Source organism: Pristiophorus japonicus, chromosome 14 (assembly GCF_044704955.1).
Source record: "Pristiophorus japonicus isolate sPriJap1 chromosome 14, sPriJap1.hap1, whole genome shotgun sequence".
NCBI classification, from domain to species: Eukaryota; Metazoa; Chordata; class Chondrichthyes; family Pristiophoridae; genus Pristiophorus; species Pristiophorus japonicus.
This window is the reverse complement of record NC_091990.1, coordinates 146,154,438-146,181,625: the sequence shown is the minus strand read 5'-3', so window position 1 is coordinate 146,181,625 and position 27,188 is coordinate 146,154,438. Positions and strand designations below refer to the sequence as shown.

The following is a 27,188-nucleotide window of genomic DNA, read 5'->3' as shown; positions in this document are numbered from 1 at the left end:
CAGAGTCAATTCCAGGCCACCATACATGAGACCTGGCAATGGCTTTCATCATGATAATACCGGGATGCGTGCTATGTAGATCATGCACAAATTTCTCTTTGCCTTTCTTGGGCATAACAGCATGATTACCCCACAGTATACAATCTGATTGAATGGATAGTTCATCTTTGTGACGGATGTAAGGTTTGGTCTCCTCACACGTTTGCTTGGGTATGGCAGTCCAATCACCACTAAGGAAACAACGTTTCACAACCGACAATATTGGGTCCTGGCTGATCCAGGTCTTAACTTGTTGGGCCGTGATGGAGGTTCCTTCACTTTCAAAAGCATCCATGACTAACAATAGGTCTGCCGGTTGTGATGTTTCCACCTCTGGTGTGGGCAACGGCAGACAGGACTCAATGCATCGGCACAATTCTCAGTGCCAGGTCTACGGCGAATGACATAATCATAGGCAGATAATGTCAGTGCCCAACTATGGATGTGGGACGATGCATTGGTATTGATACCTTTGTTTTCTGAAAACAATGAAATGAGTGGCTTGTGATCTGTTTCCAGTTCAAACCGAAGACCAAACAGATACTGATGCATCTTTTTAACCCCATACACACAGGCTAGTGCTTCTTTCTCTACCATGCTGTAGGCTCTTTCTGCCTTTGACAAACTTTTTGAAGCATATGCAACAGGTTGTAATTTGCCCGACTCATTCTCTTGTTGGAGTATGCAACCAACTCCATATGACGAAGCATCACAGGCCAATACTAGACACTTACACGGATCATAATGTACCAGCAGCTTGTTAGAGCAAAGCAGATTAGTAGCTTTCTCAAAAGCTCTAGCTTGAGATGCACCCCAAACCCAGTTGTCGCCTTTTCTTAGCAGCATGTGCAGTGGCTCTATTAATGTGCTCAATCTAGGTAAGAAATTACCGAAGTAGTTGAGTAAATCAAGGAACGAATGCAGCTCCGTCACATTCTGAGGCTTGGGTGCATTTTTGATGGTCTTGGTTTTCGAGTCCGTGGGCCTGATTTTCCTCTCCAGCAATTTTCCGGTGCCATGAAGACGCACTTCGAGCATTTCAGTTTAAGTCCCACTTTGTCCAGACGATGTAGAACCTTTTCCAGGTTGTTCAGATGTTCGGCGGAGTCACGACCTGTGACCAGTACGTCATCTTAGAACACGACAGTTCTGGGGACGGACTTCAGTAGACTGTTCATGTTCCTCTGAAATATGGCTGCAGCCATGCAAATTCCAACAGGTCACCTGTTGTAGATAAGCAGTCCTTTATGAGTGTTGATGCACGCAAGTTTCTTCGAAGTGTCGACCAGTTCCTGTGTCATGTAGGCCGACATCAGATCCAGTTTTGTGAAAGACATCCCCCTGGCTAGCGTTGCAAATAGGTCATCGGCCTTCGGTAACGGATATTGATTGTGTTTCGAAACTCGGTTGATTGTAACCTTGTAGTCTCCACAAATCCTGACAGTGCCATCACTTTTCAACACGGGAACAATAGGTCTGCCCCATTCGTTAAATTTGACCGGTGATATGAACCCTTCACATGTCGAGTTCGATTTCAACCTTCTCCCTCATCATGTATGGAACTGCCCGAGCTTTATGATGGACAGGTCTTGCATCTGAGTCCATGTGGATCTGCACCTTGGCTCCCGTGAAATTGCCGATGCCTGGTTCAAACAGCGAGGGGAACGTGCTCAGCACTTGAGCACATGGAGTATCCTCCTCAGACAACGCTTTGATCTCGTTCCAGTTCCATTTGATTTTTTTTCTAACCAATTCCTGCCGAACAGCATTGGACCATTGCCTGGAACAATCCATAATGGTAAATCGTGAACTGCACCACCATACGACACCTTGATTACTGCACTGCCAATCACCGTTATGAGCTCTTTAGTGTACGCACGCAATTTGGTATTGACTGGACTCAGCTTAGGCCTCACAGCCTTAGTACCCCACAGCCTGTCGAATGTCCTCTAGCTCATTATTGATTGACTCGCACCCGTGTCCAATTCCATCGATACTGCACACCATTAAATTTTACATTAATCATTATCGGTTGGCTCTTTCTTAGGGACGAATACAGTCCATATTGTTAGGAATTAATACAGTCCATACACTTCCTCCTCTGGTAGCTCGGATTACGTATCCCGATCCGCGCTAGATTGGTCATCATCCTCCACGTGGTGTGTCACAGCACGCTTGCTCAGTTGCGGACACATGCGCTGGAGATACACCACTCTCGAACAGCCTTTACAAATATACTGTTTAAACTGACACCGATGATGCCGATGATGTCCCCCACAACACTAACACGGTGATATCGGATTCATTCCCATTGGCGAACTTTGAGCAGCCACAGGTTTCGCGTACACAGTCGGGTAGGCCATGCCATATGCAGCTCTGCCAAACGACGGTACTATCTTGTTTACAATTTTTGCCGAGTTCTGATTTTTCAATGATATCTGCTTTAAGCTTTTGTCTGTCGTCATGTATGATTAGGCAATCGTGATGGCTTCGCTTACATCCAGCGTCTCCGCCGCCAGTAGCTTATGCAGGATCATCTCATGGTTGATGCTGATTGCAAAGAAGTTCCGTAGCATGTCTGCCAACGCAGTTTCGAACTTAGATGGTCTAGCTAGACGTCTCAGGTTGACAATGAATACATCCTGGCCCTCAGATCGAACGTGCATATAGAATCGATAGCTTGAGATGATGATGCCTTCATCTGGTTTGAGATGGTCACGTACCAGAGCACACAATGTTTCATAGTCCTTGTCCATTGGACTTAAGGGCGTGAGGAGATTCTTTGAGTCCATAGATTTTTGGACCGCACACCGTGAGGAGGACTGCCCGGCGCTGAACTGCGTCTGCCTCTTTCTCCATTTTGTTGGCCACGAAGTACTGGTTCAAGCAGGCTATAAAGTCTGCCCAATCTTCTCCCTCCACGAATTGCTCCCGAATTCCAATTGTGCTCATTTTTGCATGTGAAGGTTCTTGTTACCTCGTCGCCAAATGTTGTGTATGCAATAACTCAATAGACTGAATACTGTAAACGCTGAACAGGTACAAACCTGGCTCTGCTTTATTAGGGCCCAAAGTGATTACATTATAAAATGGCTTGCCTTTTATACCTGGGCCGCACAGCCCAATGACCTCCGACAGTGGCGCCACCTGGTGGCTAGTAAACCCAAGCATACATACATGACATAGGCAGAGAGTTCTTCGATCCAGAATTAGTTAAGGTAATGATTCTCTTCGATGGGGATCGGTACTCCGATCAACAGTCAGATGTATCAAATTCTGATTATGCATTACAAGACACTGTCATTTTAAACTAGGAGAACAATGGATTCTTTCGAACAGGCATCCGGGTTCAATTGTAAATTACAACTTATACTGAATAGTTGTAAATTATGACTTGTACTGTCTGTCTTCATTTCTATGAATCATCAAATAAAAAATTCATTCAGCAATTTTAGCCTGTATGAAGTGGGTTTACCATTCAATATTTTCTGGCTTTCGACATGAGATGTACTGGGAATGGTACAATCCACAGTATTACTGATAAGTAGACTCATTCTTAGCCCTAGACTATCTTAATTCCGTACTGCAAACAATGAAAATTGAAGCTTTCAGATCATAAGAGGTACTACTATAGCAGTTGTCAAGCCATTTTTGCGAGAAAATGGCATTGGTAAAAAAAACTAAATCATAATGCGTATTCATATATTTAAAATGGTGCATCAACACCAATCTCACACTTTGTTACTGATGCAAAACATTCATTTAAAAAAAAAAGAAGAAAAATAGATTTGATTCTGACCTGGAACCAAAACATTTGAAGACAGGTAACTGTGGTGGTAGTATACATGGCTTTATGGCCCTTGGTCTTCACATGCATGTCCCCAATCTCAGCCATCCTGCTGTGGGGAGGGGCGTAGTGAAAGCCATGCAGTTTTTAAAAGGGAGAAGTTAAACTGGAGAGGGAACCATTGCCTGCCTGCTCATGTGACCTCCAACAGATGGTTTCAGAATGACACTGGGAGAGGCTCACGAACAAGACCCTGCCCTCCCAGTGGTAGATGATGCATGTTACAGGGAACCCAAGAAAGGGTATGAAAGAATAATTATTTGAGGGAGTATCAACCGAAACAACATAAATAGAAATTTGGAAATGATATAAAAATATCTAATAAGCTTATGCAGTCTGTAACATTTTCTGTGTTACATTTAACATTAATTTTCCCTACGTTCAAAATATTTACAAAGCTGTATACTTAGCATAACCACTGCTGCTAACCATTAGTTTATTTTTTACAGTGTGAAGCTGGTAATGTTTATATAGTAATATTAAAAATGTCATTTGATAAATGGAGTGTACACAATTATGAATAATAACAGATGCAGGATACTTCAGAATGAAGGAAGGCTTAAGTCTGGAAATTACTGAGCGTGTGTTATTGCACAAACACATTAAATAAAATTCCTCTCTGCTATTTTAAGAGAAGCATTAACCCATTTAAAATAAACAGGTTAACACATCTGTTAGGACAGCAGATGATGAATGTCCAGACTTGAATAACTTACTTAAACATTTTTACCCCCTTCACATTTGGATATTCTATTCAAACTAGATTGCATTTCAACATTATTCAGAATGGTTTGAAGCTGCCTCTCCTTACAGACATGATTGATTGAATGTCCATACAAAAAAAGCAATGGAAATATTGGAGAATTAATCAACCCAAGCACATTTTTGCAGCAAGCTTGGCTCATTAGGTAACAGCCTTACCTCTGAGTCTAAAGGTTGTGGGTTCAAGTCCCACTGCATGACTTAATGTCGGCTGACAATTCCGTGTATTGCTGAGGAGTGCTGCTGTGCCAGTGATGCCATCTTTAAGAGCAGAAGTTAAACCGTGGTTCTGTCTGCTTCTTCAGGTGGATGTAAACGAGGCAATGGCATTATTTGAAGAGCAGAGGCGCTCTCTCGGTGTCCTGGCCAATATTTATCCTTCAACCAACACTAAGAGACATCCTGGAGATGTGAAAGGCGCTATATAAATGCAAGTTCTCGCTAGCAACGATGGCAGAAACCAAGGGACAGATTATCTTTTTGCCCAAATAGTGTGTGCTTGGGATGGAGGGCAGTATAACTACCAAACAAAATGGAGAATCATTTAAATGAAGAACGATATTGTGGCAAAATCTTTGCCTCATTCTGGAACATATCCTATATAAGACAACCGACTCACTATCACACCAGAAAGAAGAAATCTCTTCATAACCTTCAGTCAGTCAAAAATATATTATGCCTTTGCATCACAAATGCTGATGCACTTATTGCTTAATGAAGAGCTTCGAGATTAGTGAATCACTGAAATTAGATCTTACATCAAAAAACCTGAGTTTGTACATAACCAGAATGGTACTATTTTGTATTGTGACCTGGGGCATGACTCTTCACCCTCCTGCCACCCCCAGAAAAAAGCTACCATAATGTGCACCCAAAAACTAATTTAGATCAAACATTCAGCAAGCTTGAAATGCTGTGCACTATCAAAACTAATTCTGGATTACCCAGAAGAGACGAGTCAGTCAATAACAAGGGCGTGCTTCTGTCAGCAACGTGTCTGAAAACAGTTTGCAGTGCCCCAACCTCCCCTCCAACATCGGAAATCCTGCACAATAGTCAGTGCTATGTACTTCCCTTTTCCTTTCCAACAGTGGAATTCAGTGTGGACTTTTTATCTGAAACCAGTTCATTGAGTTACCCAAATCATGTAATGAGGAGTTTTACAAAACAGTCAAATAACAAAAATGAATATTTACAAGTCATGCTCCCTTATAAAGCAACTGTGTTGTGAATTCAAATTTTTAACATCCTTAGTCATTTTTCCTAACAATAGGCCTCTAACCATTTTAGTTGCAAAACTAAACAAATGCTGTTTGTAGGTCAATTCTTAAGGTCTGAGACATATTACTGTTATTGATTTATCCATGAGAAGGAACACTTATTTTTTTCTCCAGGAAGGCTATTCAGAGATGCCTAGAACATATACTTTAAACCAGCACTTTTATGCAGTTGCTATGGAAACCTTCAGCACCACAAGTAAGATTTTCCCTGTATTGTCAATGCCACCCACACAATTTTCATAGCACCACTACTATCCACAAGCAATCATTTCAAAAAACTATAGATTTTTCAGATTGGTTTTAAAGCAGCTTTGTTATGAACATAGAAGTTTGATGTTTTGATCTATTAAGATTTTCAAAATAAGAACATAATAAATAGAAACAGGAATAGGACATACGGCCCCTTGAGCCTGTTCTACCATTCAATAAGATCATGGCTGATCTGATCATGGACTCAGCTCCATTTCCCTGCCCGCTCCCCATAGCCCCTTATCGTTTAAAAAACTGTCTATTTCTGTCTTAAATGTATTCAATGTCCCAGCTTCCACAGTCTCAGGCAGCGAATTCCACAGATTTACAACCTCAGAAGAAATTTCTCCTCATCTGTTTTAAATGGACGTCCTCTTATTCTAAGATCATGCCCTCTAGTTCTAGTCTTCCCCCATCAGTGGAAACATCCTCTCTGCATCCACCTTGTCAAGCCCCCTCATAATCTTAGACGTTTCGATAAGATCACCTCTCATTCTTCTGAATTCCATTGAGTAGAGGCCCAACCTACTCAACCTTTCCTCATAAGTCAACCCCCTCATCCCCAAATCAACCTAGTGAACATTCTCTGAACTGCCTCCAAAGTATATCCTTTCGCAAATATGGAAACCAAAAAATGGGTTATGAATATAGATGTTCTCCCAAACTATGCAACTCAATTTAACCTTTAATTCTGATTTTATGCAGATATGCTATATCAGGATAAGATGCTGCTGACTCGCAAGTATAAGAACAATTAGTTGATGCCAAGGATGTGCAGTTCCAAGTGACATGCCTACTTTGAGTGTATTTTAAATTGTTAGCTACCAAAGGTCTATTTCAAAAGAAATGCTGCAACTATAGCTATCTAGGGAGAAAGGTGTGCGTGCGTGCTTGTGCGCGTAAGAGTTGTGTTTTTGACACACAAGCAGTCCAGTGACAGTATACTTTGGAGTCCCTGGCAAATGAGAGAAACAGAGAAAAAACAAATACGAGATTTATTTTGTATCACCAAAGATAAGGTGAGCTTTCAAGTCAATTCTTATTTTAATACTCCCCTATAACAGCAGTGTTAATGCAGAGATGGATGGGATCTCTCAGTAGTGCGCCCGTTCAAGTCTAATCAAAAATAATAAATACCTAGTGAGAATGAGGCATTGAAAGCATACTGATATCTTTAAGTAATCTGATCTCAACTGTTGCTGTCCTGCAACATTCACAAAAAAAGATACAGATTAGGGAAGCCAGTAAACCTAAATTCATCCTTCCAGACACCTACAGCCCCTCCCATCACAACACCCAACTGCCTCTTTAGTGATTCCAAAGCTTCTGCCTCCACTACCTTCCCTAAAAGAACACTTTTGGGTTAAGTATTACCTGATTTGAGTGTTGAACTTACCTTACAGCAGTTCAAACCTTGTTTCCCTCATCTTAGTCATGATTTAACTTGAAATAGTGCACCAGATTAAAAATTTTCTATGCCACTTAGTATTGTATACCTGAAAAAGGACCCCTACCATTTGCTTCTTTTCAAGGCTGAAGAGGCAGAGTTTTCTTTAAACCTTTCCTCACAATTCAATTCTGATGCGAGGGCTGTGCCTTCTGGTCCTTCTTTAGATCATTTCCCGGCTGGATATTTCCCTTATTCCTCAGTTGAGGGTAGTATTGAAACTGTGGCCTGATCTCAGATTTATATTCTACTGATTTGCAATATAACTAATCATTGTTTGTTTTGCTGACTGGACTTACACTTATCTATATATCATTTCTGCCACTTGAAAATTTTACCTCACATCTATTGTGTTCCCAACACAGATGAGGCTGCACACAGGGAGGTTAAAGTAACAGTGACCTCAGTCTTTAATAAGACACTCCAGAGTGAGGAACAGGCCTTAGGGGCTGGCTTATATACAGTGCTACCAAGGGATGCTTAGATCCCTTGGAACTTCAGGGGATGAGCTCCCTGGTGGCAGAACATGGGAGTGTATGCTTTACAGATACACAACATCACTCCCCCCACCCCCCCCGACAAAGTCAAAGTGAACACTATTTACAAAGTGAGGCAGTCGGGAGCCTTTCTTTCCCTGGTGGACCGCCTCAGTACAAATGTCTGTTCTGGTTTGTTGGCTGTGCCATCGCTGGGCTGCTGTGTTGTTGGCCCTGCAGGGCTGCTAGGTGAGCCTGGCCTTGCTGGGCTGTTGGGCGTGATGGGTTCGATTTCCTGGTCCGGCGTGGTGTCGTTGATCCTTTGGGTGTGTGTTGTGGGCTCTAAAAAGGTGGTGTCTGCTGTGGGTTGTTCAGGGCAGTCTGTGAACCGCAGCCTCGTTTGGTCCAGGTGCTTTCTGCAAATTTGTCCATTGTCTAGTTTGACTACAAACACCCTACTCCCTTCTTTAGCTATCACCGTGCCCGCGATCCACTTGGGACCATGTCCATAGTTTAGCACATACACAGGGTCATTCAGATCAATTTCCCATGACACAGTGGCACAACCATCGTTTACATTTTGTTGCTGCCGCCTGCTCTCTACCTGATCATGCAGGTTGGGGTGAACCAGCGAGAGTCTGGTATTAAGTGTCCTTTTCATGAGTAGCTCAGCCGGGGGCACCCCTGTGAGCGAGTGGGGTCTCGTGTGGTAGCTGAGCAGTACTCTGGTCAGGCGGGTTTGGAGTGAGCCTTCTGTGACTCGTTTAACGCTCTGTTTGATGGTTTGTACTGCCCGCTCTGCCTGCCCATTGGAGGCTGGTTTAAACGGGGGCGAGGTAACATGTTTGATCCCATTGCGGGTCATGAATTCTTTAAATTCGGCACTGATGAAACATGGCCCGTTGTCACTGAGCAGTATGTCAGGCAGGCAGTGGGTGGCAAACATGGTCCTCAGGCTTTCAATGGTGGCGGTGGCGGTGCTTCCCGACAGTATTTCACATTCAATCCATTTTGAAAAAGCATCCATCACCACCAGCAACATTTTACCGAGAAACGGGTCCGCATAGTCGACATGGATCCTTGACCATGGTCTGGAGGGCCAGGACCACAAACTTAGTGGTGCCTCTCTGGGCGCTTTGCTCAACTGAGCACACACGCTGCATTGCTGTACACAGGGTCGATACCGGGCAACCACACGTGGGATCTGGCTATCGCTTTCATCATTACTGTACCCGGGTGTGTGCTGTGGAGATCCAAGATGAACGTCTCCCTGCCCTTTTTTGGTAGCACTACGCGGTTACCCCACAACAGGCAGTCTGCCTGAATGGACAGCTCGTCTTTTCGCCGCTGGAATGACTTGATTGGCTCTTGCATTTCAACGGGGATGCTGGCCTAACTCCCGTGCAGTACACAGATTTTTATGAGAAACAGCAGAGGATCTTGGCTGGTCCAAGTCCTAATCTGGCGGGCCGTGACAGGTGATTTATCATTTTCAAATGCATCCATGACCATCAACAAGTCTGCAGGCTGCGCCACCATCAAGAAGTTTGCAGGCTGCGCTATTTCCACCCCCATGGTGGGCAATGGTAGCCGACTGAGAGCATCCGCACAGTTCTCGATGCCTGGCCTGTGGCGGATGGTATAGTTATACGCTGATAGCGCGAGTGCCCACCTTTGTATGCGGGCTGAGACATTAGTATTTATCCCCTTGTTTTCAGCGAACAGGGATGTGAGGGGTTTGTGATCGGTTTCCAGCTCAAATTTGAGGCCAAACAGGTACTGATGCATTTTCTTTACCCCGAACACACACGCTAATGCCTCTTTCTCAATCATCTGCAGGCCCTCTCGGCCTTAGACAAGCTCCTGGAAGCATAGGCAACAGGTTGCAACCTCCCCGCAATGTTAGCTTGTTGTAATACACACCCGACTCCGTACGACGACGCGTCACGTGCTAGCACATGTCTTTTACACGGGTTATACAATACAAGCAGCTTATTGGAGCATAAAATGTTTCTGGCTTTCTCAAAAGCAATTACTTGTTTTTTTTCCCCATACCCAGTTCTCACCTTTGCGCAATAACACATGTTGGGGCTCTAAAAGGGTGCTTAACCCCAGTACGAAGTTACCAAAATAGTTGAGGAGTCCCAGGAACGACCGCAGCTCCGTGATGTTCTGTGGCCTGGGCGTGTTCCTGATCGCCTCTGTCTTGGCGTCTGTGGGCCGAATGCCATCCACTGCGATCTTTCTCCCCAAAAACTCCACTTCTGTTGCCATGAAGACGCATTTCGACCTCTTCAGCCGCAGCCCTATGCGATCCAGTTGTTGAAGGAGCTCCTCCAGGTTTTGTAGGTGCTCGGTGGTGTCCCGACCCGTGGCCAATATGTCGTCCTGAAAGACCACCATGTGTGGTACCGACTTGAGTAGGCTCTCCATGTTTCTCTGGAAGATTGCTGCAGCCGACCAAATTCCAAACGGGCATCTGTTGTAGATGAATAGTCCGTTGCGTGTGTTGATGCAGGTGAGGCCCTTTGAAGACTCCTCCAGCTCCTGCGTCATGTAGGCCGAAGTCAGGTCGAGCTTGGTGAACATTTTGCCTCCTGCCAGCGTCGCAAATAGGTCGTCTGCCTTAGGTAGTGGGTATTGGTCCTGTAGCGAGAAATGATTAATAGTTAACTTTATAATCGCCGCAAATCCTGACCGTGCCATCACTTTTGAGTACTGGAACAATTGGGCTGGCCCACTCGCTGAATTCCACTGGGGAGATGATGCCCTCGAGTTGCAGCCTGTCCAGCTCGATTTCCAATCTTTCCATCATCATGTGAGGTATCGCTTGCGCCTTGTGGTGAATGGGTCGTGCCTCTGGGACCAAGTGGATCCACACCTTTATCCCGGAAAAGTTTCCAATGCCTGGTTCACAAAGGGAAGGAAATTTGTTAAGAACCTGGGTACATGAGACCTCATCGACATGTGATAGCGCTCGGATGTCATCCCAGTTCCAGCGGATTTTGCCCAGCCAGCTCCTTCCAAGCAATGTGGGGCCATCGCCCGGGACAATCCAGAGTGGCAGTTCGTGCACCGTGCCCTCGTAGGTGACCTTGACCATGGCGCTGCTGAGGACAGTGATAAGCTCTTTGGTGTACGTTCTCAGTTTCATGTGGATGGGGCTCAGGGCTGGTCTGAATGCCTTGTTGCACCACAGTCTCTCAAACATCTTTTTACACATGATGGATTGGCTAGCGTCAGTGTCCAGTTCCATGACCACGAGTTAAGCCATACAATTTTACATTTAGCATTATAGGTGGGCAGTTTGTTGAAAATGTGTGCGCCCCGTGTACTTCAGCATCTGCCTCTTCTCTCCGAGGCTCTAAATTGCTTTGATCCACCATGGACTGATCTTCCTCTGCCATGTGGTGGTTAGCAGGTTTTGCAGAGCTTGCAGCTCGTTTGCAAGCTCGTTGGAGCTGCCCCATTGTTCCACAACTCTTGCAAACATACCCTTTGAAGCGGCATGAATAGGCTGAATGGAAACCTCCGCAATGCCAACAAGGTGTGAATTGCCTTGCATTCATACTTTGTTGGGGATTCTGAGACATCTGCGTCACCTGTGGCCTGCTGGCAGTTGCAGACTCGTGGGTTCTGCCCTGTACATTTCTGCTCGAAAACACAGTTCCAGTTAATTTATGAACATTGCTAGCACTTGTGTGCTGAGAGATTTGTTTGGTGTTATCACTGGGGACATAAACGCCTGTGCTATCGCAATGGCCTTACTGAGGGTCGGTGTCTCTACAGTCAAAAGCTTTAGTAGGATAGTCTCGTGGCCAATGCCCAGTACAAAAAAGTCTCTGAGCATTTGCTCCAGGTAGCCATCAAACTCACATTGTCCTGCAAGTCACCTTAGCTTGGCGACATATCTCGCCACTTCCTGACCTTCAGATCGCTGGCACGTGTAGAACCGATACCTCGCCATCAGCACGCTCTCCCTCAGGTTAAGATGCACCCGAACCAGTGTACACAGCTCCTCATAAGACTTATCTGTGGGTTTCACCAGAGCCAGAAGATTCTTCATGAGGCTGTAGGTCGGTGCCCCGCAGACTGTGAGGAGGACTACTCTCCTTTTTGCAGCGCTTCTTCTCCGTCCAGCTCGTTGGCTACAAAGTACTGGTCTAGCCGTTTGACACAGGCTTCCCAGTACTCACCCTCCGAGAACTTCTCCAGGATGCCCACAGTTTGCTGCATCTTCGCCTTGGATTTGTATTCTCGTCGCCAGTTATTGTGTTCCTAACACAGATGAGGCTGTGCACAGGGAGGTTAAAGTAACAGTGATCTCAGTCTTTAATAAGACACTCCAGAGTGAGGAACAGGCCTTGGGGACTGGCTTATATACAGTGCTCCCAAGGGATGCTGGGATTCCTTGGGACTTCAGGGGATGAGCTCCCTGGTGGCGGAACATGGGAGTGCATGCTTTACAGATACACAACATCAACATCAACTCACACTTAAAACATGAGTTCAATGTAGCAAAATGCTCCAAGGATGCTTCGTTGGGGGAGGGGATGGGGGAAGACGGAAGAGAAAGGGGAATTGACACTGAGCAGGAGTTGGGAGGAGCCTGAAGGCATGATTGTAAAGGTAGATTTTCAGAAGGATTTTGGAGAGGGCGAAAGGGGAAAGAGAAAGAGAAAACATGTAAAAGAGTGAGGGAAAAGAAAAACAGGCAGAAAAAGAGCAAAATTGAAGAGAGAAAAAAAAGCACATGTGTGCACATGTAGGGAAAGAGAATTCCAAAATTCAAGGGCATGATAGCTAATAGCTCTGCCACGAAGGGTCACATAGTACGGCAGTGTCAGAAATTGAGACATGAGAAGGTTGTGAAGTAGGATAGTACAAAGCAATGAAGGGATTTACAAACAGGATGAGGATTTTGAAATCAATGATTTGGCAAATGGAGACAGGATACGGGCAATGGAGTTTTGAACACATTATAGTTTGTGTTGGGTGGGATTCAGAATGCTAGCAAGGTGAAAATTGGAGACACTGAGCAATGAGGAGACAGGAGTAAATGAAAGTCTCGGGGCTAGAAATGAGCCAATTAGCACTGTGACTGTTTTTTTGGCACTAATCGTGGTGCCGTTTTTTTTAAATTGCTGAAATACTGCTATCATTTTAGCTCGCAAAATTCACCAAATGGTAAATGCCGATAAAATCCGGCCTTGCACAACTCAATTTGTGCGCCTGAAACAAAACTACCGAACTTTTTTTTAAAAAAAAAGGACCTTCTGCACATTTTAAATTCCCCCACTCCACCCCCCGATTTTTTTCCCGCGATCCTGGTCACCTGTCAGGGTGTGCCCGTGCATGCACAGTACACCCAGGACTGAATCAGCTATTTTTGAGAGTTCATTTAGAGGTTGATCGACGACAGGACAATACAAAATGCAGGGTGAATTCAGCAAGAAGAGGGCCAGACTATTCACTCCTGATGCTGATAAAGCCCTCATTACTGCTATAGAAAGCAGATGGAGGGAGATTAATAAAAAGGGTCATTCTAAACTCCCCCCAGCTGCTTTAAGACGACTATGGAAAAGTGTGGCTGAGGAGGTTTCTTCAGTGGATTCCATAAGGAGGGACCACAAACAATGTAGAAAAATGTAGACAACCATTGCAGGGTTGTAAGAGTAAGTAATATTTTTATTGATGCACTCCAATTACTTAAATTGTAAACAGGGCACATGTTGGTATTGGTAGGCTTAGTGTTGCAATTTATTTGCCATGAATGATCATCACACATTATGAAAGCTACTTTTTAACATCTTAAAAGTGTTTCTGCACTTCGATGTCTTCCTCATGAACCACCTACAACTACCAGGGCCAGTAAACACAGGACCATATTAAATGCACACAGTATGGTACAAGTGCTTTGATGACTATCTGTGTGTGCCACAAGAGCAGAAGGACCCTCTGGTAACCATTTGTATTGTCATCTTTGCAGGGCAAACTGTCCGAGAACCGCCAGGAGCAGCGGCGCACAGGTGGCGGTCCTCCCCAAATAATACCACTCACCAATCTCGAGCAACGCATGGCAGGTCTCGTTGGGTGTGGGTGGGAGGGTGGGGGTGGGTGCCACGCAGGCACCAACTACTTTAGCTGCGGCCACCAATTTGTCAGAGGAAGTCACCACATTCTCTGGCTTTCCAGCATTTGAGGCCCCGGATCCAAGTGGGTTGCAGCAACAAACACCCAGGGTTGAACCTCGTATGCCATCTCTGCGGAAGCTGAGTTGGCAAAGCCGGTCTGCTGAAAGGCAGGCAGGCGCACACGTGGATTTGGTGGGATTGTCTCGGGAGAACATCCAGCTCAGCCGACAGCTCCTTGAGGTCCTGGGTGGGATCTCCGGCAACATTGCCGTACTATGGACATGAGGGAGGACATGTCGCAGATTGTCCGTTAAAATGTTATTAAAGTTACAAAATTAAAGTTTCCAAACTTTCATTAATGTAAACATGTTTAATAAATGTAATAATGTTTTATAAATTGTTTTTGTCACCTTAACCATTCTTGTGCAGTGTCTCATTTGCAGAATAAAAGGGGGAATAGTCAACATGGAGGGATAGAGTGGGCAGTCAACGATGAAATGTGCCATTCAGCCTTCATGCAAAGCGTTGAATTATGAGCTGCTGACGCAAGGCTTTTGCAGTGGCGAAAGCTCCTCGAGGCCTCCCCTGTGGTGGTGGGGGTGGTGGTAGCATGGGTTCATCGACAGGCTCCTCATAGAAACATAAAAAATAGGTGCAGGATTAGGCCATTTGGCCCTTCGAGTCTGCATCACCATTCAATGAGATCGTGGCTGATCATTCCCTCAGTACCCCTTTCCTGCTTTCTCTCCATACCCCTTGATCCCTTTAGCCGTAAGTGCCATATCTAACTCCCTCTTGAATATATCCAATGAACTGGCATCAACAACTCTCTGCGGTACGGAATTCCACAGGTTAACAAATCTCTGAGTGAATAAGTTTCTCCTCATCTCAATCCTAAATGGCCTGCCCCTTATCCTAAGACTGTGTCCCCTGGATCTGGACTTCCCTAACATCAGGAACTTTCTTCCCGCATCCAACTTGTTTAGTCCCATCAGAATCTTATATGTTTCTATGAGATCCCCTCTCATCCTTCTAAACTCCAGTGTATAAAGGCCCAGTTGATCCAGTCTCTCCTCATATGTCAGTCCAGCCATCCCGAGAATCAGTCTGGTGAATCTTCGCTGCACTCCCTCAATAGCAAGAACATCCTTCCTCAGATTAGGAGACTAAAACTGAACACAATATTCCAGGTGAGGACTCACCAAGGCCCTGTACGACTGCAGTAAGACTTCCCTGCTCCTATACTCAAATCCCCTAGCTATGAAGGCCAACATACCATTTGCCTTCTTCACCGCCTGTTGTACCTGCATGCCAACTTTCAATGTCTGATGAACCATGACATCCAGGTCTCGCTGCACCTCCCCTTTTCCTAATCTGCCGCCATTCAGATAATATTCTGCCTTCGTGTTTTTGCCCCCAAAGTGGATAATCTCACATTTATCCACATGATACTGCATCTGCCATGTATTTGCCCACTTGCCTAACCTGTCCAAGTCACCCTGCAGCCTCTTAGAATCCTCCTCACAGCTCACACCGCCACCCAGTTTGGTGTCATCTGCAAACTTGGAGATATTACACTCAATTCTATCATCTAAATCATTAATGTATATTGTAAAGAGCTGGAGTCCCAGCACTGAGCCCTGCGGCACTCCATTAGTCACTGCCTGCCATTCTGAAAAGGACCCATTTATCCCGACTCTCTTCCTGTCGGCCAACCAGTTCTCTATCCACGTCAGTACATTACCCCCAATACCATGTGCTTTGATTTTGCACACCAATCTCTTGTGTGGGACCTTGTCAAAAGTCTTTTGAAAGTCCAAATACACCACATCCACTGGTTCTCCCTTGTCCACTCAACTAGTTACATCCTCCTCCCCTCTCTCCTGAGGTGGTCCTGCAGTCCCCAGTGGCAAATCTTGTCCCCTCATGATGGCCAAGTTGCGTAGCATGCAGCACATCACAATGGATTCAAAGACCTGCTGAGGGGAGTATTGCAGGAAGCCTCCAGAGTAGTCATCGGAAGCGCTGCTTCAGCACTTCAATTGTCTTTGTGACGATATGTGTGGCTATATGGCTGTCATTGTAGCGATGCTCGGCTTCTGTCCGAGGGTTGCGGAGGGGGGTTATGAGCCAGGTGGCGAGGCCGTAACCTTTGTCCCCCAGAATCCAGCTCTGGCCTGATGACTGACGCTCAAACAGGTATGAGACATTGCTCTCACGCAAGATGAAAGCATCATGGATGCTCCCTGGAAATTGGACATTTACTGCCATGATGCACTGAGTATGGTAGCACACGATCTGTACATTCAGGGAGTGGAATCCCTTTTGGTTTCTGCAAACTTCTGGATCCTCTAAAGGTGCTTGCAGGGTGATGGGAGTACAGTCAATGGCAGCCTGTACCTTGCAAAACCTATAGCCCTCTCATTCTATGCCTCCCTGGTCATTGGGAAGTTTATGAAGTCCATCCTATGTGCATACAGTGCAGTCGTCACCTGGTGAATGCAGCGATGTGTAGGGTGCTACAAGATGGAGCATATGTCTCCTTCTGATGCTTGAAAGAAGCCGGAGGCATAGAAGGCAAGTGTCGCAGTCATCTTCACCTCGACGGGTAGTGCAGTCCTTTTCCAGCTTGTAGACTGTACGTCTGCCTTTATGAGCTGGCATATCTGTGTGACCACCTCTTTTCGAAAGCGCAGCCTTCGAATGCACGGTGCCTCAGACAGCTGCAAGTATGAGTGCTGTTCCCTGTAAACTCGATGGGGGTAAGGCCTCCTCCCCATATATCTGCGAGCTCTTTGATTACGCTCATAATTCTTTTGAATAAGCCTTCTTCCAGCTCTATCCTGCATAAAGCAGCCAGCAATAATGACAGAGATAGTATAGCTCCCATTCTTTTAAATGTTCTTAATTATGAAGTATAAACCCACAAAAAAACTCAATGTGTAAAACGCAGCCTTCCCTCCAAATCTTTTTATGCACTGAACTTTTGCTCCGTTTTTCAAGATGGCACCATTATTGCCTGGTGCATGGCAAGTCCGACCTGGTAAGGCATGATTTTTTTCAGGTGGGTTTTTGAGCGGGCGGTAAAAATGGCGATATTAGCGAATTTTGCAAAACCGGCGATAGTGGAGCATTGCTCGACGATTGACGTCATAGAAAAAGGACGGCTGATAATTTTTTATCGCGGGCGCAAAACCGGTGACGAAACTTGTGAAATGACGATCATTTTTTTAAACCGGCAAAAACACATTTTTTCCGCCCAATAATGGCGGTAAAACAGATGCAAACCTGGCGAATTTCTAGCCCCTAGCGTTAGTGAAAGTTAGCTCGTAATGGACGTGGCTGATGTTATTAAGGTGAATTAGGCAATCTTCTTGATGGACTGTTGTGGGTTTGAAGCTCAACCCAGAGGACACCGAGGTTCTGCACCACTGGGTTTAGCTTGAGCAAGGGGCCAGGGAACAGAATGGAGTCAGATGTTAGGGTTCAGAGCTTCTAGTACAAGTCAAACAGATGGCTTTGATCATAAGTTATTTATTATTTTATAGATGTTTTAGGATTTTAAAAAGTGCGGTTTAAAAGCTGAAATGAAAATCTTATACTCATATCTATTCTCTAGGTTAAACAGACAGTGTAACCATGATTTCATTAAAAAATACTTGCATATATAGTGCCTTTCACGACCACCGGATGTCCCAAAGCACTTTACAGCCAATGAAGTACTTTTTGAAGTGTAGTCACTTTACGTCCACCTGAGAGAGCAGACGGGGCCTTGGTTTAACCTCTCATCCAAAACACGTTTTCGGACACAAGTTTTATTTAGACACCTGCTAGAATATATGGACAAAAAGTGGACCAGTATGTGGCCTTAACACTGAGTCAGTGCTGAAAGATTACTGCAGTGATTGGTGAGGTAATATATTAAATGCGTTGTGTGTGAAACATTTTTTTTTAAAAGGGAAGGTCATTACAAGATACACGCAGAGGACAACTTACTGCATCAAAGTCCACGTGCAGCTCACATTGTTGAAATACATGTGTTACCATTTTAAAACAAAATGGAGACGCTCTGTATTCTGATATTCTCAAAACAATCACGGTTCACATTTCCATAGAATGGTTCTAGTTAGTAATAAAATTATAGACAAGATTAATCAGTAACTACCTGCCAGGACCATTTGATATTGCAGAATTACTATGAAATTTTGTAGCCAGCTTTTGTAAAATCTGTGTGTACATGAGGATGGATCATTTTAGCTATACTGTATTTGAAAATTGAGAAATTACAATGATTTTAGCTACAATTTTTATTGCTCTATTACAGTGTGAAGATTGGCATTATGCTTTCAAAAGTTCTTATTTAGAGTATCTGTCAATAAGAAAAAGCTGGACTACAATGACTAGAACCTTTGCAAGCCTTCCATTTTCAAAAGCCGTAACACAAATTTTGGCTAGTTGCCCCTCTGCGGCTCTTTATAAGCAATCACACCATCGGAATATCTTGTTTTCGTTAACATAAAGTTTTAGAATTTTAGCATTCTTTGCTTTCATAGAATTACACAGAATATACAGCACAGAATCAGGCCATTCAGCCCAACCAGTCCATGATGGCGTTTATGCTCCATTTGAGCCTTCTCCCATCCTTCCTCATCTAACTCTATCAGCATAACCCTTTTTTGCTGCTTATATAGTTTCTTCTTAAATGCATCCATACTATTCGCCTCAACTACTCCCTAGTGAGTTCCACATTCTCACCACTCTCTGGGTAAAGAAGTTTCTTCTGAATTCCCGATTTGATTTCTTGGGGACTGTCTTATATTGATGGCCTCTAGTTTTTCTCTTCCCAAGTGGAAACATTCTCTCTCTGTCTACTCTATCAAAACCTTTCATAAGTTTAAAGACCTTTATTAGGTTACCCCCTTCGCCGTCTCTTTTCAAGAGAAAAGAGACCCAGCTTATTCATCCTTTCCCAATAGGTTAAACCTAGCAGTTCTGGTATCATCTTTGTAAATCTTTTCTGCACCCTCTCTAGTGCCTCGATATCCCTTTTACAATATGGCAAGCAGAACTTCACACAGTACTCCAATTGTGGTCTAACCGAAGTTCGATACAAATTTAAGAGTAATTTCTGTACATTTCAATTCTATTCCTCCAGAAATAAATCCTAGTGCTGGGTTTGCTTTTGTTATGACCTTATTGACCTACGACGCAAATTTTTGTGATTTGTGTATTTGTACTCCCAGATCCCTTTGCTCATTTAGATTCTTATTTGCTAAGTAATATGTGACCTCCTTATTTTTCTTACCAAAATCTAATACCTCACATTTATCTATGTTGAAAATAATTTACCAATTATATGCCCATTCTGCAAGATTATTACTGTCTTCTTGTAATTTGTTGCAGTCCTACCCAGTGTTGACTATCCCTCCCAAGTTGGTGTCGCTGCAAATTTAGAACTTTTGTTTTTGATTCCAAATTCTAAATCATTAATATAAATTGCGATCCCAGCACTGACCTTGTAGGCACCCACTTCCCACCTTCTCCCACTGTGAATAGCTACCCTTTACCCCTACTCTCTGCTTTCTATCTTTCAGCCAGCTATCCATTCTGCTACTTGTTCTTGGTGCCTGCACGCTTTGACCTTATTCATTAGTCTGTTATGTGGTACCTTATCGAAGGCCTTTGGGAAATCTAGATATATTACATCTGCATTACCCTTGTCTATTCTCTTTATTACTTCTTTGAAGAATTCAATGTGATTGGTCAAACAAAGCTTTCCCTTTTGAAATCCATAATGAATATTCATTATTGTATTTTTGGTTTCTAGATGTTTTTCTATTTTCTTCTTTATTAGGGATTCCATTATTTTCCCTACTATCGATGTTAAGCCGATTAGTCTATAATTCCCTGGACATGTTCCATCCCCTTCTTAAATATAGGTATAATGTTAGCTATCCGCCAGTCCTCTGGCACAACACCTTTTTCAAATGAATTATTACATATGTGTAATCTCTTTCCTAGATTATTTTAGAATGTGTGGATCAGGGTTTTTATCCTCTTTGTGTTTGATTAGTTTATTTAATATTTCTCCTCTTTTTATTTTAAATACGGTTATATCATTTCTAATCTCTTCTTCCAATGTCATATCCACTTGATCCATCTCCCTGGTAAATACTGAGGCAAAATAATTATTTAACATTGCTGCCATTTCACTATTGCTGCCTGTGATTTTATCCTGACTGTCTCTTAATGGCTCTGGTCCCATCCCAACTTTCCTTTTTTTTAAATTTATGTGCCTGTAGAATATTTTACTAATTTACTTTATGTTCCTTGATAATTTAATTTCATAGTTCCTCTTTGCCTTCCTAAAAGTTTTTTGGACTTTTCTCCTGTTTTTTCTTCTCTCCTTTGCTGCCCGTATACTTACTGTATGTCCCTTTCCTTACCCTCAATTTTCCCTTATGTCTCTATTCATCCATGGTGTTTCATTAATGTTTAGTTTGTTCTTGTTTTTTAGCGGAATATTTTTCCTGGGCTCTGTGGAACACCATTTTAAATGTTTCCCATTGCTGTTCTAAATCACTGCCAATATTGTTGTCCATTTTATTTTTGCAAAATCTATTCTCAGCCCCTCAAATCTCCTTCTCAATTATTATCCTAAACCGTATTATATTGTGGCCACTATTGCCTAGATGTTCCCCTACTTTTACTTCTTTTATCTGCTCTGGTTCATTTCCCATTACTAGATTCAGTAGCAAATCCTCCCTTGTTGTGCTTCTTACATATTGGGTTAGAAAGAAGTCCTGTACACATTGTAGGAACTCCATTCCCTTATCCCCTTTACCTACCTCTTCTGGACAATTAATTTTTGGGGTAGTTGAAATCCCCCATGATGATTATTCTATGTTTGCTACTCATTTCTCTAAACTGTTTCCTCTCTACTTTTCTGTTTTGGATGGTATTGAAACATAAAGTACTTATTTTTTCTCTTTAAAATTTAAGTGCTGATGACATCGCTGCTTTGGATTAGTTACTAATCAACAGTGTGAAGGAGCTGAACTACAAAGCAGCAAATAACCTAGCGTATTCCAGTAATCTAGTCAATTCAGGTGTACATGTCAATTCAGCTCCCACACACCAATTTCAGTTAGCACCTCTTTGCTGGTTCCTCCAGTCATCAGCATTCATGGGATTGAGACAAAATTATTCCAAAAGATTCAATGCAAGAAAACAATGACTAACTGTTTCCAGTTTGAAACAGATCTGATAAAGAAAGAAACTGAACTTAGATGATTTATTTTTATATTCTTGGGACATCACAAAGCATATCCCAACCAACTTCACAATCAGTGAATGAGTTTTGAAGTGTTATGTAAACAAACAGAGTTGCAAATACACAGCAATATCCCACAAACAACAAATTAGATAAATTACTAATTAGTTGATATTTGATGCTGCAGGTTGAGGGAAGAATGTTGGCCAGGACATCAGGAGAAAATTCAGCCATTGAATAGTGCCATGGGATCTTTTATATCCATTTGAATAGGCAGGCAAGGTATTGGTTTAATGTTGCATCACTGTTTGCACCCTTCCCTGAAGTGTCTGCCTAGATTATGTGCTTCCAAGTCCAAGAGTAGGATTTTGATGACAGGATTCCCTTTTTAATACATGAAGTAGAAGCTATTAACATTAATGCTGAAGTTCTGTGGCACTCACAGTAATGCCTAGAAATGAATTGTTGTGGGAGAAAACCGGCAAATACCAGAAATCTGAAACACATAAAATGCTGGAAATACCCAATAGGTCCATCAGAATGGATAAACAAAAACAAGTGAAACTTATGGACCGGAGTATTTTTGGAATTTTGTGTGTTTACATTTTAGTAATTGTGGAAGGAAATCTTTCTTCTTCACCCATACTGATATACTTTAAATGTGGCCCATTCTATTTGTTTACCTGGTTTACATATCAATTCAAGGCCTCTGCTTGTACCTTTCTCAAACTAATCACAAGGTGGTATGAAATTGCAACCCCACCCCCCCCCCCGTCTTCTCCCCTTCCCCTTCTATTTTAATTTTTTTCTAACGTAATCTATCCTAGCATTCCTTTTTTGCCTATTAAATAACATTAAGTTAAAACTGCATTCTTTATTTTCTTTGCATTCTGGACTCTCAGTCCATTTTGGAGGTTGAAGGAACATTAACAAAGACAATTGCCGGTGACAGTCTGGAAAAGAGCTCCAAAGGCCTGCTTTTTCGCCAATTAAATGCCAGTACAAATTTTTTATGTATTTTGAAGCAGAGACCTGCTACTGCAACATGAGCCATCTTGTCTGCACTCGGCAAAATACCAATCCAATGTGGGAAAAGCAGGTAGATGAAACTGCTAAGGAATTATGAAAACACCGTAAGTGTGACCCTGAGCTTCCAGTCACCTGTATTTTAATTCCCGGCTCCACTCCCACTCTGACCTCAGCATCCTACACTGTTCTAATGAAGCTCAACAGAAGCTCAAGGAACAGCACCTCATTTTTCAATTAGGCATTTTACAGCCTTCCGGACTCAATGCCGAGTTCAACAATTTCAGATCGTAACCACCGCTCCCATTGTTTTGGATAGCAGTTGTTGGTAATGATTCTGCTATTATTATTTACACCTCCTTGAGACCCATATTGTGTTTCTTTACTTGTTCTATTACCAGCCCCTTTTTCCTTTTGTCATTTAATCGTCCCTTCCCCTGCCTCAGTACTTGCTTAAAACCTGTTACATCTCTAACTTTTTCCAGTTCTGTTGAAAGATCATCGATCTGCCACAGATGCTGTCTGACCTGCCGAGTGTTCCAAGCGTTTTCTGTTTTTATTTCAGATTTCCAACATCTGCAGTATGATAATAAATGCAGATCTCGTATACAACAAAAGCTACCAATGACAAGGGCGCTATATAAATGCAAGTTATCATAAAAAGCATTTCAAGCCGCTTCGCAATGGATAAAAGTAGAGGAATAGATGCTAAGCCATGGAGGGAGAGTTTAGGATGGGTGAGCAGAAGCTGTGTAAAAAAAATGTCAAGAGGTTTTTAAAGAGAGAAAAAGGTGAAAAGGCACAGGGGTTTAGGGAGGGAGTTCCAGAGAGAGGCCAAGGTAGTTGAAGGCTCACCCATCAAAAATGAGCTGAATAGAGGGCTGTGGGAGGAGGAATAATAAGATGAGGGGGTGAAAATATGACAGAAGGCTGTAGGAAGAAGATAAGGTTGAGGATTTTAAGTTAAATACATGGGGGACAGGAAGCCGGTGCAGGTTAGGAAGGCAGGGGTTGAAGGGCAAGCTGGACTTGGTGTGGAACAGGATACGTGTGGCTGCATTTTGCATAGTGTAGCATGGGAGGCTATCAAGTAGGGCATCGGCGAAATCAAGCTTAGTGGTGACAATATATCTGAGTGGTGGAGGGGCTTAGGTGGAAATAAGTGGACTTGGTGACAGACAGGATCTGAAGTCTGAATCTCAGCTCCCACTGAACAGAATGCTAAGGTATTTCAGGGTCTAGCTCATGCTGAGCAAATGGCTGGAGAACGAGATAGAGTCAGTCACAAGGGAGTGGAGTTTATGGTGGGTGCAAAAATATGGCTTTTGCCTTCCTGATGTTTAGCTAGAGGACATTGTGATTCACCCATGACAATGTTGATCGGTCAGTCAAACAACACAGAGGTGGTGGAAAGAACTGGGCATTGTCAGCATATGTATAGAAACTAACCCTGTGTCTCCACACAATGTTTCCAAGGGTCAGCATATAGTTGAGAAAGAGGAGGTTGTTGGAAATAAATCCTCACAGACAATGTGGAGGCAGGAAGAGAAACCATTCCTGGAGATGGGCTACAATCAGTTAGGTAGGAGTGGAAGCATGCAATGCTAATCCCACAGAACTGGATGGTGGAGGATGATGGTTTTATCAAACACTACAGCGAGGTTAAGAACATAAGAATTAGGAATAGGAGTAGGCCATCTAGCCCCTTGAGCCTGCTCCGCCATTCAACAAGATCATGGCTGAACTGGCCGTGGACTCAGCTCCACTTACCCGCCCGCTCACCGTAACCCTTAATTCCCTTATTGGTTAAAAATCTATCTATCTGTGATTTGAATACATTCAATGAGCTAGCCTTAACTGCTTCCTTGGGCAGAGAATTCCACAGATTCACAACCCTCTGGGAGAAGAAATTTCTTCTCAAATCGGTTTTAAATTGGCTCCCCCGTATTTTGAGGCTGTGCCCCCTAGTTCTAGTCTCCCCAACCAGTGGAAACAACCTCTGTGCCTCTATCTTGTCTATCCCTTTCATTATTTTAAATGTTTCTATAAGATCACCCCTCATCCTTCTGAACTCCAACGAGTAAAGACCCAGTCTACTCAATCTATCATCATAAGGTAACCCCCCTCATCTCTGGAATCAGCCTAGTGAATCGCCTCTGTACCTCCTCCAAAGCTAGTATATCCTTCCTTAAGTAAGGTGACCAAAACTGCACGCAGTACTCCAGGTGCGGCCTTACCAATACCCTATACAGTTGCAGCAGGACCTCCCTGCTTTTGTACTCCATCCCTCTCGCAATGAAGGCCAACATTCCATTCGCCTTCCTGATTACCTGCTGCACCTGCAAACTAACTTTTTGGGATTCATGCACAAGGACCCCCAGGTCCCTCTGCACCTCAGCATGTTGTAATTTCTCCCCATTCAAATAATATTCTCTTTTACTGTTTTTTTTCCCCAAGGTGGATGACCTCACACTTTCCGATATTGTATTCCATCTGCCAAACCTTAGCCCATTCGCTTAACCTATCTAAATCTCTTTGCAGCCTCTCTGTGTCCTCTACACAACCCGCTTTCCCAGTAATCTTTGTGTCATCTGCAAATTTTGTTACACTACACTCTGTCCCCTCTTCCAGGTCATCTATGTATATTGTAAACAGTTGTGGTCCCAGCACCGATCTCTGTGGCACACCACTAACCACCGATTTCCACCCCGAAAAGGACCCATTTATCCCGACTCTCTGCTTTCTGTTCGCCAGCCAATTCTCTATCCATGCTAATACATTTCCTCTGACTCCGTGTGCCTCTATCTTCTGCAGTAACCTTTTGTGTGGCACCTTATCGAATGCCTTTTGGAAATCTAAATACACCACATCCATCGGTACACCTCTATCCACCATGCTCGTTATATCCTCAAAGAATTCCAGTAAATTAGTTAAACATGATTTCCCCTTCATGAATCCATGTTGCGTCTGCTTGATTGCACTATTCCTATCTAGATGTCCCGCTATTTCTTCCTTAATGATAGCTTCAAGCATTTTCCCCACTACAGATGTTAAACTAACCGGCCTATAGTTACCTGCCTTTTGTCTGCCCCCTTTTTTAAACAGAGGCATTACATTAACTGCTTTCCAATCTGATGGTACCTCCCCAAAGTCCAGAGAACTTTGGTAGATTATAACGAATGCATCTGCTTTAACTTCCGCCATCTCTTTTAATACCCTGGGATGCATTTCATCAGGACCAGGGGACTTGTCTACCTTGAGTCCCATTAGCCTGTCCAGCACTACCCCCCTAGTGATAGTGATTGTCTCAAGGTCCTCCTTTCCCACATTCCTGTGACCAGCAATTTTTTTTTTTTAAGGTTGCAGACAAGAAAGATGGATATGAAGGTCATAGTCATAGAGATGTAATTTACAACTGAAAAGAATGAACCAATGAAAATCTTGTCAGCCACCATCTTGGTTTCTCCATTAAGCTGAAGATTCACTTCCAGAAATAAAGTTTGTAGTATAATAAAGTAAAAAAAAATACAACATTTACCTATTCGTTTTATTGTGTTTAAAATATTACCAAGATTGAGAAGCCTCAAGCTGAGTCCAGAGGTATCATGTTCAGATCAAAGGAAACCCAGACAAGTAGCAGATTACAGATCACAGCATGCTCCACTGTGACTGTGTGCACGTAGTTTGGAGGAAGAGTCCAAGCATGCATGCAGGATCTGTTCCTCCCCAACGGTAAAATTGGACTATTGAATATAAAACCTCAGAACTGCATTACAGCCTGCAGGAAAGGGTTAATTCTTACATTACAGCCAAACCATCAGACATCATGAGGGACAACAATACAAGATATATGCCATCGACCTAAATCACTAGACAATGGCAGCAGAAGAGACATTCACACCTTCAATAATTTCCTGTCTGAAACGATAGAGGGACATTCACCAGGAGAGACATTCACACTTTCAATGGTTTCAAAGATACAGGAACATTCATATATTCATTTACCTTAAAGGGTTACATTGTTTCAGAAAGGCTGGTATTAGGGTTGGCCTACACAATGGACATGACCCTGAGCCATTGGATATGAATGCTACCAGGAAACCAACCATTAAATCACCTTGGAAAGGTAATCACGAACAATAACTCTAGATGAGGAACAGTTAGCCATCAAGAGTTCACACTTGATGCGGCCATCGCGTTGTTGGTTTTTGGTATAAAGAAGACCCATTTTCGAAGGCAGAAGCAGAACACAGGAACAGCAACAAAGCTAGCTAGTCTTCGAGACACAAGCTGCCACTAAGGAAACGGTTTACAGTCAACCTCAGACACAGCCGAGGAATTGGTGATTGTATGTTTCAACCAAATCTCTTAAGGGGTTTTGTCCGTGTGTCCAGAGGGACAAGTACAAGGTGTCGTGGCAACATCCCCGCTCCAAGCACTGGCACCTGCCTGACTACTTCACCCGTCGAGCAAGGGATCGCAAGGACGTGTACATCACCCGTGCCATGCTAGGAGCCGATGACCGCTGGACTGACCATCGCCTAATCCCTCCGTCATCAACATCAATATAGCCCCAAAGCGACGACAGCAACAGAAGCAGTGCCGCAGAAAAATCAAAGCCGGGGCATTCAAAGACCCAGCTAAGAGGGCCCTAT

General features: G+C 43.5%; 1 protein-coding gene across 5 annotated transcripts in view; it reads right to left on the bottom strand.

The window, feature by feature from the left end:
- The window catches only part of alkbh3 (alkB homolog 3, alpha-ketoglutarate dependent dioxygenase), a 103,337-nt gene that overhangs the window by 16,119 nt on the left and 60,030 nt on the right, over positions 1–27,188 (bottom strand). The gene's annotated exons all lie outside the window — the stretch shown is intronic.